This window comes from Cupressus sempervirens, chromosome 8 (genome assembly GCF_028749045.1).
Source record: "Cupressus sempervirens isolate cs-2001-9-10 chromosome 8, ASM2874904v1, whole genome shotgun sequence".
NCBI classification, from domain to species: Eukaryota; Viridiplantae; Streptophyta; class Pinopsida; order Cupressales; family Cupressaceae; genus Cupressus; species Cupressus sempervirens.
The window spans coordinates 275,935,177-275,954,605 of record NC_143125.1 but is presented as its reverse complement, the minus strand read 5'-3'; the positions used below and the strand labels follow the sequence as shown (position 1 = coordinate 275,954,605).

The 19,429-nt window shown below is 34.1% G+C and overlaps 1 pseudogene; it reads right to left on the bottom strand.

The window, feature by feature from the left end:
- Positions 1–2,656: 2,656 nt before the first annotated feature.
- LOC149542503 (PHD finger protein ALFIN-LIKE 3-like) lies at positions 2,657–18,858 on the bottom strand (annotated as a pseudogene).
- Positions 18,859–19,429: the final 571 nt, after the last annotated feature.

Here is a 19,429-nt window from a genome sequence, read left to right as displayed (position 1 = left end):
TTGCAATTTTTTTTTATACATCTTATCATTTGGATTGGATGACCCTCAAATGTGTCGTTCAAGTTCAGGGTTAACTAATTTTAGGAAAAATGTGTCCACTTATACCCCCTCTTTGTACACTATCTTGGTGCACTTACCCTAGACTATTATTTTTTAATTAAATCGGACACTAGTACATTTTGGCAAATATGTGACTATGTGACTAAAACTTTTAGTCACACCACAAATATTTTTAGTCACATGACTAAACATGATCACATTCTACTATTTATTTGTAATTTATAACTATAGGTGACTAAATACATGACTAATTTAGTCATAAGGTAAAATCAAAAGATCAACCAATTAAAAGTGACTAAATACACTTCCAAATAAATGACTATATAGATGACTTTGAATTAGTCACCTAAACAAAAACTACTAAATAAACGACTAAGTAGTTAGTCATAAATAATTAGTCACCCAAACAAAATGAATGAACAAAATATTATTACTCATGTATAATAACATTTGATAAAACAATAATAGACTAATAAATAAATTAGAAGTTTCATTTCACTAGAAATATTAATCCACTAATATAATTATTTCATGAGAAATCCATCTACATGCCTACCAAAAATTTAGATTTTAGGTGGTTTTAAAATCAAATATTGATAAATACAATTTATATATAATATAATAAGAATATAATGAATTTTAGGTGATTTTAAAACTAAATATTGATAAATATAACTATTTTAACTCAATTATAAAATAATTTCATAATATTTAAATTTAAATATCAAATATATTATAACCAAATAAATATTCATTTTGTGTGTATGCTTCACTTCACCACTTCATAATAATAATGCGCTAAAAAGAGTGTTTATGAAATTTCCTTGTATAAACATATTGACAATCACATCATTTAATGCCTATATAAAATAGATGTTACCTCAATTTATGGATTGACAAACAATGTTGGTTCTTGACTCCCAATAGAACTTGGATCAAATTCTCCATAAGAAACAAAATTATCAGAATTATAATACCCCCACTACCTCCATAGGAGGCTCTCTTCATATTATCCAATCACACATAATTGAAAGCAAATAAATAATCACCACCAAACTTAGGTAAAACATCTTTAAAATGCATGCATTGATAGGTATCTTAGTACACCAAATCATATTGACTCAATTTCAAGTGGAGATTATTGTGCATTGTTATATTTTTCTTACATAATTTATATTTTGTGATGAGATTGAGCTTATTTATTCACTTTATAATTCACCCAAATTGATCTCAATCTTCAGTAGAGCCTAAAGACATTATGATTGGCAAACACCTACAAGAAACATTTCTTTTCTAACATATATATGTTTATTCCTTGAATACATATACATATAATTAATTTCTTTTTCAAATAACTATTGAAAGACTAATGACCAATTGGTGGGAGGGTTCTCTATTCGAAAGATTAAAAAAATGTCTTATTGAATAAAAATAAAAATTGTTGTATCTATAAAATTGTGAATAAAAATTATCTTTCATATCTAATAATGACTAATTATTTTCAATGTTCCACTATAATTTATTTATTAACTAATTCTAACCATAACTATCATATAATCTTAAAATATTTATTTTAAATTAGAAATTATTAGTCAATTAAATATTTAATTGTATAGAAAAAAATTTAAATTAGTTAAATCTTTAAAACATAACTATTTAAGTTCAATTATAATTTAACAATATTTTAATAAAATAATAAAATATAAATATCAAACATCTTACTACCAAAAAATCATCTCTTTTGTTTGAATTCTTCACTTTACCACTTTGTGATAATAATGTCTTGAAAAGAGTTTTAGTGAGTGTGAAAAATCAAAATGGCAGGAATGAGAGTGGAAGAGGAAAGGAGCAAAACTCTTCCAAAAAGATCCATTTGAAGTTAATTATTTCTTCCATATTTTATAGGTAGAAAATTTTTAATGGAAAAATCTTCCATCTAATATGAAGGTATGGAGGCAGAGGGAATAGGGAACACATAGAAAGGTGAACACAGGTAAGTGATGTAGGATTTTCATAAGAAAATTTTGCAGGAAATCAAAAAGCACTTGAGCATCTGCAACTTGTACGATTATTCTTCTTTTAGGTTCATTTGTTTCTGTTTTTAGCACTATCATTTGATAAATGTTTTAAATTTTCTTTTATGCACATCCACATACATTAGTTTTTGATGAGATGTCGATTCAAACCCTATCTCCTGTAAAAATGCATGTATTTTTTATTTCATATAATTTTAATCAGAAAATCCCATAATTGTGACCTTGGACAACATCTTTGCGAATGTTGACATCCTTGTATGGTATATATTTGATCTTTTCTAGTGTATAGGAATTTTAATTAATAGAAGAAATGAGTACCCTTTTTTTTAAACAAAAATTAAGTAGTCACTTACAAATTATAAATTAGTAGTTGAATATTCATACAAATATTGCATGGAGCATTTCCCACAATATCACAAATAACATCAACATTGAATATCTAAACCTATAACCTTCTAATTTTCAGTTAAGTATAATGAATGTAACTTAAATTTGAAGCCATCTTGTTGAAATAACATCTCAGATAAATCTGAAAATAGGATAGAACTAATGCCAAAATCTCAAACATGAACCTTTTTATTGAAATTTGTACCTTTATACTATTTGATATGTTCTTCTCTTATAGTTGTCATCGTCACATGTCATCCATGGTACTATTTTTCATAATGGTCACAAAATTTCTAGAATTCTTAAGATCTCTAGAGGTTCTAGAAGCTAGACAAACTACTTTACCATGTTCCTCATCGTCATCTTCATCATGTGTAACATCCTCAAAATTATGTGGAAATCTTGATGCTTTTATGTGTGAATCAAAAACATGTGCTTTTTTGCATTAGGATTTCTTTTAGTGCTACTATTATTTTTTATACCTAATTTCACTTTTTCTTTCTTCTTTGTAGTCCCACTCACTACCTCATTTATGGATAGAAGTTGATTGATCAAGTTAAAAAGATGCTTCCTTTCATTTTTGTCAAACCCAAACCATGCACCAAAATGACAGGTAGCTGAAAGTAACCATGAATCACTATGAAATACCACTAGTGTTTTTCATGTCATCTCTTGCAAAGTTGATACCTAAAACAAGCTCTGGAATTGCAAGTGACACCCCCTCAACAGATAAATTTACATACCACTCTTCTCTTGGGAGACCATACAGATGCAGGTTCTCCTTTTCTAAAAAGGATACATCACCATGTTGTTAAAATGCTGAAAAATGTGAAATTTAATAGTAAAAATCTCATATTTTTCCATATATCTCCAAGAAAGAGTTATGGAGAAAGATGCAAGTATGAAGTATTGGACAACATGGATCACAATCTTTGGTAAACTATGGAAAGTTGGATAATCCAAATTATGTTGCAAAGGAAAAGCTTAGAATAGTTAAATGCAATTAAAAGGATGAATAAAAAGAATTGAAACATGTAAAAAATAGGATAGGTAACCAAAAAGTGTTGGAAATACAATAGGAAAAGTAAACTCTGAGAGGCAAGGGGGTGAATCAACACTTCAAAACTTCAACCATAAAATCATTCACCACACATCCATCTCTAGTATGTAGACTGAAATACCAAATTAAGCATATACATCCATAGTATGTAAACACATAAACATGCACACATATAACACAAGATATGATTACCCAAAAACCCTCCAACAAGAAAATAAAACTGGGGTGGGGATGACACCTACAAGTCTTCACTACTATAGTTGTAAAGTGTATCCAATGAAGGTTACTATTGTTTGATCATAAAATATGATATACCCTGTGAGAGGTCTTTCTTGTTAAAGGCTTACAAGATTGTTAGATCTTACCCTATTAAAGAATTTCAACACCCTATTAGAAGTGTGCTTGATTAAAGGACTTCAACTCAAAATTAAGTAAGAACACTATTAAAGGATTTAAAGTAGCCTGTTAGGACTAATCTATTAAGAGATTTAACTGAATCACCTGTTAGAATGTCTCAGCAATCATCCTATGGTTAACACTTTGTTGCTAGATAACAGATCACCTCTTTGCATGTGTCCTTGATCCTTTTTGATCAAATGTATCTCTTTTTTCCTCTAACTCCTTTCCTCTATTCTCCTCTAACTAATTCTACAATCCATACACTATGATCACTATTCCTCTATCACCTCTAAATGCTCTATTTGCACATGAAAACTTCACTCTTTTCACTTTCCATATTCTAAGGTTCACCTTCCTTAAGAAGATCTAGGTGACTAGGGTTAGGTATGAATCAATGATTATAATTCATCTATCTAGATACTCAATTCATCCCTTTTTTTGAATGGTTACATGTACTATATAGGGATTCTCAATTAAGGTTTGTTCTTATCATCTTAGATTGAGAAACAATCCTGAAGTTGGCTCCAAAAAGTTTACATAGATATTTGTGCCATTACAAATAAATATGTCAAAACTATATAACTTAGCATTTGAAGTCCATGATTCTTGACATCAACTACAACTTCATTTTTGTCACTCAGCATCTAAATGACTTGACATGCATTGCTCACTCGACACTTGAATCACTTGGCACATATTGACTGCTTGACACTTGAGTGACTTGACACTTACTAAGTGTCTCACTCAGCATACACTATCTAACATGTTATTCTTAGCATACATTACTTGTTTGATGTGAACTAAGTACATAACTTATAAGTGACTTAAATGTATAGATGCTCATATGTCAAAACTAGTCTGAAATCAACAATCTCTCCCTTTGACATGAGTGACAAAAACACTTGGTCATGCATGAATGATCTTAATGAAATTTCCCTTTTCTGATTTGATATGGTATTTCACACCTCTAATCAGATCTTTAAAATCAAACAACTAATATCCCAAAGATCCACCAAATTCCTCAAGAAACCCCAAATCGGGTATGCTGAAAATAGTGCTAAAAGCTTCACAACTTCACAAATTATTAATAAATCTGAAAATAGAAATTTTTACAGAACTTTCAGCAGCATAACAGCCTAAAAATTTACATTTCCATATCCGTATAGCCTTTACACAACAGCTCAAAAATGTAGGACCAAAACCATGCTCATCGGGCTCCCGAAATAGCACAAAATATGCCCGGAAACACCACAAAAATACTAATAATCTATCTCAAAAGTTTAATCATGTCCCAATAAATATATTCAGCTCTATTTTAACATTTAAAAGTCTGATATACAGCAGAAACCCAAACTGATATGAAATACTCAACTGTAAACACCAAACTCATACAAAAACACACCCAAAAACTCACAAATCTGCACTGTTCAGCACAAAGGCAAACTCTGTATGAGCATGCACATGGAATGGCTTCAAACTCCCATCCTTAGCCTTCTTGGAAACCTGCAAAATCCCATTCTTGGGTCTCCCTGGAAACCTGCAAACTCCCGTTCTTGGGTCTCCTTCTCCACAGGTTTGGCAACCTCTGAAGAATAACAAAGAATGAGCAAAAATCAAGTTCTGGAATGAGCCCAAAATGCCTCCAAACCCCTTAAAAGAGGGCATAACTGTAACTCACATCCAAGAGAGGTTAATGAAACTTATTTTAATAATAATTTTCATTTATTAGTCCAACGGTTTCCAAAGATTAACCCCCTTTTTCCGAAACTTCACTTTCTTGGGCCTACCTGCATTAGCAAAGATTTTCCTTTTTAATTATTTGGAAAGGGGACATGACAAGTCCTCCCCTCCCAATCATTGCTTGTCCTCAAGAAATGGCTGAACAATAAACCAATCAATCCACCTGGATCCCAAATGTAGTCATGAACTATACTACTAACAATTAACACAGGCTCCTGCAATATCCTCTACAATATGACCAAGAGGAATCCATAATCAAATTGACAATTATAGCTCAACCAAACTTTGAAATCACCACTACCACAATCAAAAACCCATGAGGCACAAACTCTTAGAACATCAGAACCTAAGTAAAGTGGACAAATCAAACTACCAACACAGTAAATACCATCAACGCATCCCACTGGCCTATATGGAATGTACAATCCAACTATGCAATAATGGTGAACCCTCTTGAATGAAATTGTACCAATTATGGAGAATCCACACACTGTACAACTCTTGCAGTCAACACAACTCTGCAAATCATCGGCCACTATCTCATAACCATAACTCCCATACACTGCTGATGGTGAAAAGACATTACAAGATAAAGAGTAAGAAATGGAATCCAAACCAAATTTGTCTGCCATCAACTCCTTAGCACAAGGATCAAATGTTAACTGATGTACATACCTTGCAATATAATGTTGATAAAAAAAACCAACCTCAGTCAACAGCTCACCATGAAGAAGTGATACAACCCACTGTGACTGATCACCAGCTAAGTCAAGAGATGTCATAGCCAAAGGAGTAGAATCAATAACAACACCTGCTAAAGCATCACTCCAAAACTCCTGCTCTAAGTCATGTATTATCAACCTCATAGTGTAATGCCGATAGAATGCACCAATCTCAGTCAGTGGCTTAGATTGCAATCCAGATGTAACTAACTGCAATCGATCATTAACCAAGTTGGAACTGACTACTACCTCTGAAGACATTGCGAAGGGAGTAGTATTACTAGTAGGAACCATGCCAACTATCAGCTCACCAAAATCACACATGGTCTTTGATACAACATCTCTAGCCTTCATGCCATTAGTACTAGAGGTCACCACCATGTCAGGCACACCACAAAAATCTGCTACAACACCCAACTCAATTGAACCTGACTCTAGTGGGAATGAACCTGATATGCCAATGTTAGTATCAAGGATGGATGCATCCCCATCTCCACTGTCTCTAACAATCTCGACCATGGACATCCTCGGATCACCAAACACCACAGCTTGTGACTATATAGAATCAGGTAAAGACTGTAGTCGCTCTAACTCCATGGTCACCTTAGCCAAATGAAACTGTGACTCCTTGAGATCCAATTGTGTACTCTCAAGAATCTCAGAAGTCACCTCAAGCTACTCAGTAAGATCACTCACCTCATCTTCCTTGGCCAACAATGCATCATATGCTGTACTGCCCCACTCCATAAGACAATCTCTGTCGGCTACCAACTGCATATAATTCTGTCTCAAAATCCAAATCGCCTACCATAAAGAGTGGATCTCTGTCAAGGAAAGATAACTTCCTCACTGCTCATCACTGGTAGGAGAACCCCATCCATAAACTGCTAACAACTGACGAGCAGCATCAAAATTTTGGCAAGTGATAGCAATGTCTTGGTCACTAACTCTCAACTGATTAGACACATGATGGCACTGGCTTGACTATCTCCTACAAACCTCCTCTGATGCACTGTCTGAAGGAGTGTCCTCAAAGTTACTAGTCTCTAGAGTATTACCATCCATATCCTGTGAATCAAATCTAAAGCTCATATCAACATACGGAGTATCAAAAACATTAGCATTGCCGTCCAACTCCTCTATACCCAAGGAAACTAAGTCTTCAAAATTGCCCATTGCATCCTTCTGGATGTCATTAATGCCAATATGATCCTGGGACTCATCTATACACACTGCCAAATATGAAATAGCATCAACACATTCCAACAAGTATGGCCGACTGGATATATGAACAAAGCCCAACATTGGTGTATAAAAACTAATACCAACATCAGACAAGATACTGGCACAAGAAAAGACAACACCATGTAATTTGCTAATCAAATCCATGATAGCACCCAAACAAACACTGCTACCAAAAAGTGCTAAAGATCTCCAGTCAACTGAATCCCAAATGCCAATATAACAATCTCGAGTCCATATCCGTAAACTAGAATCAACTGGTAACTCAAGAAAACTCCTCACCTGAGTAATATGACCAATACCAACTAACTCCACATACCTGTCATGATGAGATAATGAAGTCACACTACTATCTTTTTTCACCTTCAGCTGGCTGGACAAATCATGTGAAGTACTACCAGCCTCAACCTCATGTGATGAAGCATCTAACTGTGTCTGGTACTCTTTCTCAGCAAAGTCATGAATGCTCAATGTTTGCTCATCTCTACCAGGTATCTCACCATCCTGCACAACAACATCCTCATAATCATCATCTGAACCCACTACACTGTAGTCACTGCCTGTTGTAACTATACCATCCTGAATACCTGTGGCATCACCCTTTGACGACCTGTAAACAATTGTCTCAATTTGAGTATCAAGTTGACCATTACTATCAATCTGTGTAATATCCTTTCCCACCACCTCCTATGGAAGAGTAGAATCTGAGACCTCTACCTGGCTATCAGCTAGTTTCTCAAACTCCTCATGCAAGTTCTTGGGAATTGTGTCATCTGTCCTGTGAGAAAATTTGTGAAATAGAAATCCAGTCAACTTATCCACCTTAGCTGGGTCAGATAACATGTCATTCATTATACGGTGGTGCTCAACCAACTGTTTAGACATGTCATGGCTTATTTTCATAAGTTTATCTCAAATGTCTAAATAACCATCCTTTCTACTGTTTTGACTCTGGCTATCAATTGTCCAAGATCGTTTCCTCTGAGACTCTGTACTATACCTATCCATTCTGGATAAAGTAGAGTGTAACCCCAATAGGATATAACTTCTTCAAACACCAAGAACTAACATGCAAATGATTAAAGGTAGCATGCAACCATAGATTTGGACATGCAACTAATTAGAAGCAACATGCAACCACCAAATTATGACATGCAAGATCTGGGTAGTTGTCAAAACTGACATGCAAGATCTGGGTAGTTGTCAAAACTGACATGCAAACTTTTACAACCACAAAATTCACCAAGAACTAACATGCAAATGATTAGAAGTAGCATGAAAACATATATTTTGACATGAAACTAATTAGAAGCAACATACAACCACCAAATTATGACATGCAAGATCTGGGTAGTTGTCAAAATTGACATGCAAGATCTGGGTACTTGTCAAAACTGAAATGCAAACATCTACAACCACCAAATTCACCAAGAACTAACATGAAAATGATTTGAAGTAGCATGCAACCATAAATTTTGACATGCATCTGATTAGAAGCAACATGCAACCATAAATTATGGCATGCAAGATTTGGGTAGTTCTAAAAACTGAAATGCAAGATCTGGGTAGTTGTCAAAACTGACCTGCAACTTCTACAAACCCTCAGGCTGGCAAGATCATGGCTCTGATACCACTGAAATGTCCCTTTTCTGATTTGATATGGTATTTCACACCTCTAATCAGATCTTTAAAATCAAACAACTAATATCCCAAAGATCCACCAAATTCCTCAAGAAACCCCAAATCAGGTATGCTGAAAATAGTGCTAAAAGCTTCACAACTTCACAAATTATTAATAAATATGAAAATGGAAATTTTTACAGAACTTTCAGCAGCATAACAGCCTAAAAATTTACATTTCCATATCCGTATAGCCTTTACACAATAGCTAAAAAATGTAGGACCAAAACCATTCTCATCGGGCTCCCGAAATAGCACAAAATATGCCCGAAAATACCACAAAAATACTAATAATCTATCTCAGAAGTTTAATCACATCCCAATATATATATTCAGCTCTATTTTAACATTTAAAATTCTGATATGCAGCAGCAACCCAAACTGATATGAAATACTCAACTGTAAACACCAAACTCATACAAAAACACACCCGAAAACTCACAAATCTGCACTGTTCAGCACAAAGGCAAACTCTGTATGAGCATGCACATGGAATGGCTTCAAACTCCCATCCTTAGCCTTCCTAGAAACCTGCAAAATCCCATTCTTGGGTCTCCCTGGAAACCTGCAAACTCCCGTTCTTGGGTCTCCTTCTCCAGAGGTTTGGCAGCCTCTGAAGAATAACAAAGAATGAGCAAAAATCAAGTTCTGGAATGAGCCCAAAATGCCTCCAAACCCCTTAAAAGAGGGCATAACTGTAACTCACGTCCAAGAGAGGTTAATGAAACTTATTTTAATAATAATTTTCATTTATTAGTCCAACGGTTTCCAAAGATTAACCCCCTTTTTCCGAAACTTCACTTTCTTGGGCCTGCCTGCATTAGCAAAGATTTTCCTTTTTAATTATTTGGAAAGGGGACATGACACTTAACTTATGAGCATGCCTCAGATATTCACTATCTCTATTTGACATATGTACAAAATTTCAAAATTCTAAAATTTTGTAAAACTTGACTTAATAGTCATACCTCAAAATCTTATAACTCTCCTTGAGTTGATTGAGCTGTTTTGAATCTAAAACAAAATTTGAACCAATACTCCTACTGAGTAAATATGCATATACTGAACTATGATGTACTCTTGTTCTGTCATAGACCCCCCCTTTGTTTGGTCTACCCTAAAATTTTATTCATGTATTCATTCTTCTTATTTCTCCCCCTTACTTATTTCTCCCCCTTTTTGACACTTATGTCAAAGGGTTATATGCATATAGTGTGTTTTTCCAAAAAAATTTTATGGACTTCAATGATTATCTTCAGGGCTACATCCCAGTTATCACATACTACCTCCAATAATTTGATTTAGATAGTTAGCTTGACAAAAAGGTGTACTAAGCCTTCATGAGTAGAAAGATGGGGATCTTTCTTCATTAATGTCTCTACAAAGGCTAGTTCCTTTTGTAATATTTCCATGTGTGGGGTCAACATGGATTGGATTCAGTGTAGCTTGAATGTTTTCATCTTGAGCATGTAGGGCTGCCAACTAACCTTGGGAGTTTAGCAAATTCCTAAAGTGTTTTTGACTTAGAGCTAGAGATATGGGTAGAGTAGTTTTTTTTTTCTACATATCTCCCTCTAGATTGTTAATATGGTGCTGCACTTCTTGTGTGAACAAAGTTGTATCACACAACTTGGTGTAAAGAGAGAAAATATTCTCTAATACTTTCTTTACACTATCAATCTTGGTTGCTAATTAATCTTGACTAAGTGCAATGAAACTTGATATCTTTTCATTGACTTTTCTTTGAAATTTTCTTTCAAACCATTCAAGTAGTTTTACATTTGAATCTAGGTCTGTATCATTAATCTTTTCTATTATGTTTTCCAACTGCTCTATGATAGGCTTGTCTTCTTCAAGTGTAGGCATGATAAATGCATCAAGAAAAATTTCCTTGACAGCTTGTAATGCTTTATTCTACCTATGCTCCCTTCTGAGTAGTTCTTGGTGTGTTTTCCTTTCTACAACATCCTTAAGTATGCTCATCTATTCAATAGTGATTATTGAAAGATTAAAATTTGGTAGCACACACTTCATCCAAGTTAACATTACCAAATGATGTAACTTTGTCAACCTTGGATGTGTTAGGACTAGGCCTTGATGACTATAATGGTGTAGCTTATACACTTGGCCTATGAAGAGCTTGACTTGGAGGAGGAGTAGTTTTTGGTGAAGTAACTAGTGCTTGTATTGCTAATTGCTCCTCTTGCTTTCTAGTCAATTCTAACTCTTTAGTTCTATCTTGTTCTTTCCTTTCATTCTCAGTTGAACCTTGACTTGCTGCTGTGGGTGTAGGAGTATCTTCCTAACTTGTTTGAACTTATGTCCCTTCATTCTCTTCTTTTCCATCTTCCTTTTCATCTTCCTTTTCCCTTTCATTTTATGAGACTGTTGGTATTGGAGCACTTTGTACCATTTTACTGATAGTAGATATTGATGTCTACTTTCTTTGATACACTACAATAGGTATTGTATATTCTACCATTGTAGATTGAGGAGGGGCTGTAGATATTTCTTGTGTCTTTGTTTTCTCCCCTACAAATTCCATGTCTACCTTCTCAATCTCATCCACACTCACCAATATAGGATGATTGCATAGTTGTGCCTTGGTGGTGGATTCTACCAATATTTTTTTTATGTCCTCCTCTATGAGGGGATTTATGTACCAAGTGATAGTATCATAAACATCCTTAATCTTTATTGATATGTGTTTGCATCTAACCCATGTTGTGGACTAGCACTCGACACTAGTGTATCTGGTATACTCTATTCTATTTATTGCTCGACTTCAACTATTGCCTATGTATTTGTATTCATTTTAGTGCTTTCCACATGTGCATCTTATTTAGTGTCTTCTTTAGTAACCTCAGTTACTTCTTGTTAACCTTTTTCTTCACCTACCTTAATAGGTGTCTGCTCAATTGCCTTGGGTGCTGTCAAGCCATATTATTTTGTAAAATACTAAATGCTCTATATTTAGGAGAAAATCTCCTTGTGTAATTCTTAATGGCCTTTGTCATTGTAGCCTTATCCAATTCTGGCATCACTTGAGAAAGTGTAGTCTCTCTTGTTTGTCTTTTTGTATTAAGACTATACTACCATTTTGGCTCAACTCTGTCATATAGACCTTTTGGTAAAGAGTTCACAATCTCAATTGGAGTCTACTTAAATGTTTCCATCATGGCATATATATACTCTTCTACTTGGTTCATCTCAATCTTTCCAAGTTTATCAAACTCAATATGTGTGAATCCAAGTAAGTCAGCATTATTCTTTAAATTCTCATACAAATTGTTCAAATCAGAAGGACTGTGACTTACCACTTTGAATTGGCTATTGTTATCATATTTTTTCCTCTCCTTATCTAATTCAGGTGGAACAATGTACTTTCTCCTTTGTTTCTTCTCAGACTCTTCACCAATGCTAGTTGTCCTATCTCTCTTTCCTTTTGGATTTTTTTGCTTCTTGAATCTTCTTAGTAGTAGCTCTTGTGCTAGCCTTGGTAGTAGGAATTGTAGGCTTAGGTTGTGTAGGTTTTACAACCTTCTTTGGCTTGCTCACTATTGGAGCTTTAGCTTTCCTTTTCTTCTTCTCAATGGCTATAGGTGCTTCATTGGCTTCTTCTCCCTTAACACCTTCTTCAATTTCCACCTCCTCTTCACCTTGGTCTTCTCCTTGACCTTGAGTTATGGCTAGTGGTGCTTGGGTAGGTACATCTTCACCTTCTTCATCATCATTGTCTTCTTCTTCATCTTCTTCTACCTCTTCACCAAATTTCTCTTTGAGTTTCTTTATAATTTTGTTCTTCTTCCTCATTACAGAGGCTGTCATAAAATCCATAATAATTTTTTATTTAGCCACATCATAATTACCAAAGGATGTAGCCTTCATATCTACTTCTTCTACCAGCAAAGCAATAATTGCTATAGATGCCTAATCCACATTTATCTCATAGACTAGAGGTCTTAGCCATCTCACTCTTGAAACAATAGCCTAAACATATGTGAAGTTAGTGTTAACTAGAAAGAAAACATCATTGAAATGTTTCTCAACTAGTGAAATTGGTCTCCTCAGTCTCTTCTTCATCGACTACTTAAAATCTTCAACGTAGCTCATCATTATAGACTCAAAATTTTCTCCTAGTTGCTTGATAAATTCACCTATCTACATTGCAATAGATCTATTTGTTTTCCATGCAACTTTACCAAAAGAAGGAAATGTATTTTGTACATATAAAAATATACATATAAGTATTGAACCAAATTTATATTGTGCACTTTTGGTTTTCCTTATGACTCCCAAGTTTTCTGATAACTTTTATAACTGCAACTCGGCAAGGTCATAGGAATGACCCTTCTTAACTATCTTGTAGCCTAGATCAACAACCTTACAAGGTACACTATTCAGTCTACTCGACTAAAAGAATTTATGTGCAAGTATCCTTACTACAAGAGAAATTAGGGGATATGTGATGGTTTCAATTGTCATTCCTCTCTTATTCGACACTACTCCTATGTTTTTCTCAATAACTTCTTTTTCTTCACTTCTCATGGTGTTTGATCTATCTAGGGTTGGATACCCTATTACCCTCTATAAAATTTTCTTGGTAATCTTGATAGGTCCATCCTCTAACCACACAAAATTGTCATGAATTCTACTTAGAAAAATCGTTATCCACTCTATTTTGAAAATGTTGGAGAAATCTAGGGCATGAGTTAATCCTTTTCTTTCTACAATCTTATATTCCTCCTTCAATATTTCATTTTCACACAATTTTCCATAAAGGTCTCTAATATCCATGTCACATATGCTACCCACCTTACATGTGTAACAACATCTTATGATTAAAACTTGTGGTGGTATCATCGATAGCACACCAAACGGGTCTTTCTTGTATGCAATGTTAGGAGTTTCTCTAAAGTTTGGTAGTTTGATCTCATTACTAATTAATTGAACATTTAAAGCTTCCTTTCCTTCTTCATCCTTATTAGTAGAAGAACTAGACACCATATCGATTCCCTAGGGTTTGCAAAAATTCAAACAATATAGCTCGACACATGATAAATACCTTTGCAAATCTACTAAATGGTGCCAACAGTGGTTGAATCTAGTTTACAAATGCTTGGAATGATCTCTTCAATTCACCTTAAACTCTTTTTGCTCTCTCCAAATTTGAATGATCTCAAATGAGTCAAAAATTGACAATATAACCCTCAAAACTTTACAATTAATGCTCATTGCTTACACAATAGTAAGCTTAGCTTTAATAGAAATTTTGACTCACTTGACTTCCATGTGATTTTTCTCACACTTGGCAAACATTACGAGCTCGGTCAACACTATCTCCTATGATAGCTTGACATCAACTAGATTTCACTCGATAGTTTCAGTGAAACTTTTCATGCTCAACAACAACATGAAAATTGACAAAACTTAAAGATTTCTTTCAGGTTCTAATCGACACTTTGCATCTTTCTTCATGCATATATAATATTTTTAGAACTAAATCCTTGGAACTAATGTGTAGTATGTCATTTAAAATATCAGTCCCTCTCATACCTCTTGATGGCTTAATTGGGGTTGGTGTAATTACCTGACCCATTGGGTGAAGTGATCCCATCTATACTTGATGTACTGCAATCTTCCATCTTCTTCCATGTTTTTTCCATATACACTTTGACTTCTTTAACATCAACCTTTCCTTTTCCTTTATTGAACTCACTGCTTGGTGCCTTTGATCTTGTTGGAAAATGTCTGCTTATGTGACTAGTTTTCAAGCAACTAAAACATGTGGTTCAACTTAACCGTCTACTATAATCACTTTTGAAATGTGTTCTTATGCAATTCTTAGGAACATGTCCATACTCTTGAAAATAGTGACAACTATACCTAGTATTATAATCCCAATTGTAAGAGTTACCATTGTGATTTACGTTTTTATACTTATGTGATGTCCATTTGGGCTTGGATCTACACTTGAATGCTCTATGTCCATACTTCTGATAGTTATAATAGTATTCTTCAAATATTTGTGTGCTCATGGTTTTAGTTCTGCATTCATGTGCTTGCTTGTTTCATTTGTGGTAGTGACCCATGAACTTTTTCTTAGGATTTTGATTTGCACTCTTGCTTCTACAAACATTTATTATATGTCCTATCTTCCCACAATTATGACAAGTAGGTTTGGATTTCTTACCTTTGTTACTTTGTTCACCACTTTTAGATGATTCTCCTTCTTTGATATTGGTGTAACCTAGTCCAGTAGTATCATCATTTGATCTAGGAGATCTCATCATTTTTTCAAGGTACTTGATGGGTTCATTTGTTTTGTTGAAACTTTCAATGAATTCTCTTTCCCTCCTTAGATCATTACTCAGTTGTTCATTCTCTAATTTTAGGGTTGTGATCAAAATGTCTTTACCATTCAATTCATGATTGGAAATCATGACTTGATTCATTATCTCCAGTTGCATGTTAGCAATCCTTTCAATTTTGATATCTTTTCCTCCAATCTATTGGTTAGTGTCCTTTTGTCATCTTCAATCATGACTTTGGCTTCTTCATCTTTCTTTTTTAGCTCAGTCACTTCACATAGCATTGCTGATTGGACTTCTTGTTCTATGTTTAGTGTTATGACCTCTTCAGTTAGAGTATTGTTCTTCTCCATCAAATCTGCAACTACTGCATCAAATTCACTTGAGTTTCCTTCAGTAAATAGTCTGGTAGTGTCAATCTCTTAGTAGTGTGTGTCATTATCTTTAGTAGCTATATCTTTCCTTCTCTTCAATGAACACTTTAGGTTATCTCTTGCTTGATTCAACTGATGTAGAGAAAGCTATATCTCAATCACTTGATTCTCAATAGTCTTTCCTAACTTGCATACTTTTATTTCCAAGATCTTTCCTCAAAGCTACAAAGCTTTTACTTTTTAGAGAACAAGGCTCTGATACCAACTGCTGGAAATAAAATACAAAAAGTAAACTCTAAGGGGGAGGGGGGGGGGGGGGTGTGAATTAGCACTTCAAAACTTCAACCATAAAATCATTCACCACACATCCATCTCTAGTATGTAAACTGAAATACCAAATTAAGAATATACATCCATAGTATGTAAACACATAAACGTTCGCACATATCACATAAGATATGACTAACTAGAAACCCTCTAATGAGAAGGTAAAATTGGGGTGGGGATGACACCCACAAATATTCACTACTATAGTTGTAAGGTGTATCCAATGAAGGTTACAATTTTTTGATCATAAAATATGATCTACCTTGTGAAAGGTCTTCCTTGTTAAAGGCTTACAAGATTGTTAGATCTTACCCTATTAAAGGATTTCAACACCCTATTAGAAGTGTGCCTGATTAAAGGACTTCGATTCACAATTAAGTAAGCACCCTGTTAAATGATTTGCAACAACATGTTAAGACTACTATATTAAGAGATTTAATTGATTCACTTGTTAGAATGTCTCAGCAATGATCCTGTGGTTAGTACTCTGCTGCTAGATAAAAAATCACCTCTTTTCATGTATCCTTGATCCTTTCTAATCAAATGTATCTCTTCTATTGTCAATTCCTTTCCTCTGTTCTCCTCTAACTAATTTTGCAATCTATACACTATGATCACTATTCCTCTATCATCTCTAAATGTTGTATTTGTACATGCAAACTTCTCTCTTTTATCTCTCCATGTTCTAATGTTCACATTCCTTAAGAAGATCTAGGTGACTATGGTTAGGTATGAATTGACAATTTTAATTCATCCATCTAGCCACTCAATTCATCCCTTTTTTTGATTGGTTGCATGTATTGCATAGGGATTCTCAATTATGATTCATTATTATCATCTTGGATCACAAAACAATCCTCAACTTAGATCTAAAATTATTTACATAGATATTTGTGTCATTACAAACAACTATGTCAAAATTGTATAACTCGGCATCTAAAGTCCCTATTGCTCAGCATCAACTACAACTTCAATGCTATCACTCAATATCTGAATGACTCAACATTCATTGCTCACTCGACACTTGAATCACTCAACACATATTGACTACTTGCCACTTGAGTGATTTGGCACTAATTGTTTACTTGACACTTACTAACCATCTCACTCGACATGCACTATTTGACATGTTATGCTTGACATGCATTACTTGTTCAAAATGAACTAAGTACATAACTTATAAGTGACTTAAGTGTATAGATGCTCATATGTCAAAACCAATCTGAGATCAACAAAAAGGTGCACTACAAGTGACATAGATGGTGATGATTTTATATTTATTTAATATTTTTAAGGCCCTAGATACCATCAAAGAGGCAATAATGATGATTTAACTGACCCATAACTAGAGCTTGGCATGTCAAAATGTTTTCTATATCTAGTAGTGCTGCATTAAAGGAAAACAAATATAATACAAAAATCAGAAAGTTGTCCACTTTAAAAATAAACCCACCTTTCATTTTTGTCAAATCCAAATTACACACCAAAAGAATAGGAAATTACAAGTAACCATGAATAACTATTAATTGCCACCAGTACCAGCTAGTCCTTTCCCTATATGCCATCTCTTGCAAAGTTGATACCCAGAGTAGGCTTGGAAATTTAAAATGACACCTTCTTAGTAGGTAACTTACTTCCCACTCTTTTCTTGGAAAAACATATAGATACATGCTCTTCTTTTCTAAAAATGAAGCATCAACATGTAAAAAATGCTGAAAATATGGAATTTAATATTAAAGTTGTCATGTTTGGCTATATATCTCTAACAGATGGTTATGGAGAAAGAGGAAAATATGAAGTATCATCTTACATGAATCATAGTCTTTGGAAAACTATGGAAAGTCATACAATGAAAATTATGCTACAAAGAAAAATATTGCAATATTTAAATGCACTTAAAGGATGAATATTACGAAGAAGTGAAACATGTAAATGATAAGATAGGTAACCAAAAAGGTGGAGCACAAGTGATATAGATCAAAATGACATTATATTTATTTAATATTTTTAATGCTCTAGAGACCACAAAGAGGTAACAATAAGGATTTCACTGACCCATAACTAGAACTAGGCATGTCAGAGAATTTTCTATTCCTAGGAGTGTTGCATTAAAGAAAAAAGATATAATACAACAATCAAAATGTTCTCCAAATTTTTTAAAAAAACATCTTTCTTTTTTGTCAAACCCAAACCATGCACCAAAAAAATAGGAAATTGCAAGTAACCTTAAATTACTATGAATCACCACCAGTGCTAGCCAGTCCTTGTCTTGTATGTCATCAATTTGCAAAGTTGATACCCAAAGAAGGCTTGGGAAGTTCAGGTGGCACCTCCTCAATAGGTAAATGTACTTTCGACTCTTTACCAGAGTGACCATAGAGACACATTTTTCTTTTCTAGATCATACTTTTGGTAAAGATCTGAAGCTTCAATGGCAAGGCCCTTGACAATTCTAGCTTTCTAGACCTTGAAATCATTGAACACGTCATCCATAGAGTGAGGACTCAAACCACCCTCCATTTTTGGCAAGAATTGTAACACTTACAAAGCTTCGATAATGTTAAGAGGAAAAAATAGGAAATAATTACCTTACCTTGTCAATGTATCTTTAAAAATGGAAAAAGTTCATTGGGTTGGTTCTGCTAGCAAGTCAAAAGGGTAGCCTTTAGTTCATTTCGATGAGTCTTGTAGGCATGCATTTCAACAAGTTCTGTCTAGACTATATTTTAACTGCACTATATACTTAACCCGCATGCCCTAAAGGAATGTCTATATCATCGGTTAAAATAACCAAATAACAATACGAGTGTGACCCAACTTGAAATTTCTCTCATTACTTCTAATTTCATGATAAAAATAGGCACCATTGGAGGTCTAGCACATTTGAAAATTTTGTTTTTTTCCCTCTTTGGGGGCACCTCATATTAGTCACTCCTATTTTCCTTGTAGTTAATTATAAAGGGAAAATATCCCAACTATTTATCTTAGTGGGTAGAGCTTAAAATCTAAAACTATATTTGGTTAAAAAGAGGAGATCATCAAACTAAGAAATTTTTATTGTTTCTTTTTCCTTCTTACTTGCCTCAAAAAA